Source organism: Myotis davidii, unplaced genomic scaffold, assembly GCF_000327345.1.
Source record: "Myotis davidii unplaced genomic scaffold, ASM32734v1 scaffold98, whole genome shotgun sequence".
In the NCBI taxonomy this organism is placed as follows: Eukaryota; Metazoa; Chordata; class Mammalia; order Chiroptera; family Vespertilionidae; genus Myotis; species Myotis davidii.
This window is the reverse complement of record NW_006294654.1, coordinates 1,270,929-1,272,251: the sequence shown is the minus strand read 5'-3', so window position 1 is coordinate 1,272,251 and position 1,323 is coordinate 1,270,929. Positions and strand designations below refer to the sequence as shown.

The window sequence follows — 1,323 nt, the reverse complement described above, 5'->3', positions numbered from 1 at the left end:
ATAGTAACAAACAGCATATTAACGTATTCACCACATTTTAAAATTTTATTTCACAACATAACTCGTGGAGAAGAAGCCAGACGACAGCTCCCCTGCTCCTCCAGGCTGTGCTCTGATCAGAATTTGGCCGCCTTCAGGCCAATTTCAGGGTGGTGCTCTCCCCGTCTCCCTCCACCTCCCACAGCCAGTGGTGGCCCTGAAAGGCTCACCTGGCTGAGAGACAGGCCCTGGCCCCACCTTCTAACAGGTAGAACTACCTCCTGCCATTGTGGAACCGGGCACCTAAACCCCTTCTCTAGGAGTCCTGCCCTAGAGGGTCCCCAGTTGTGCCTCCCCCTACTCAGCACGCCCAGTTCTCACTTCCAGGTTGGCCAGAGAGCACTCTTTTTCCTCTGCCTAGAACCCCAGAGGTGAGCAATAGATTCAGCATCCCCCACCGAACACCACCCCATCCCTAATAGGTATTTTAGAAACACTTTCAACCAGGGGGGAAGCAGAGTGGGGTTTCCAGGCCACCAGGAGAGCTAGCACCAGAACACCCCCTTCCCTAGGACCACAGGGGACACAACCTGAGGAGCTGCTCTGGCCCACGTGAGCGGGTGGAAAACCAGCAGGGATTCCAACAGAACCCTGGCTTTGAAAACAATTCCTTTCTTTCCTAGGAAAGAAATTCATGTTGGGGAAATTGTCTACAGGCAGCACCTAGTGGGGAGACCTCTAAGGAAGTCCCCCTTTTATACACACTCTTTTAAGAAAACTTCCGCCCCTCATAGATGGTATCCTTCAAACGCACACAAATCCACCCTGATGATCCTGCTTGCGAAGAGCACACTGAGGCTCGGGCTCGGGAGCCAGGCTGCCTGGGCTCAATCCTAGAGGCACGGCCCCGGCTTCTTCACTTGCAAAATGAGAATAATAATAATGAGAGGATCTGCCCTGCCAGAGGGCACACAGATGGTTGGAAGGAAGATCTCTCAGGAAACTGCTAAATCCCAGGGGTCCCAAAGATTTTCCCCAACCACCTGAAGCTGGGAGTTAAAAGGCTGTGGGCAGGCCTGAGAGGCGTGCAAAGCAGCTAACAGGACCCCGGCAGGTTGGGTGAAAACCCAGGAAGGTGTTTGTCCCAAGCCAGTATGTTTGTTGCCAAGCTTCAAGCTTCCTTCGTGCAGGCCCAGCAGGGAAAGAAAAGCAAGCAGGGGAGGCCCCCCCGTTTAAAAGTCCCCCTCCCAATTTGCACTGGTTGTTTGAGATGCAGTCACAGCACTTCACCTGCACAGAGCTTTGGGGTTAATGGTGAACCACCAAGGCTAACAAAATCAAACA

General features: G+C 53.0%; 1 protein-coding gene across 1 annotated transcript in view; it reads right to left on the bottom strand.

Moving 5' to 3' along the window:
- Positions 1–1,323, bottom strand: part of PSAT1 (phosphoserine aminotransferase 1) — an 18,815-nt gene that overhangs the window by 7,503 nt on the left and 9,989 nt on the right. The window lies entirely within an intron of this gene.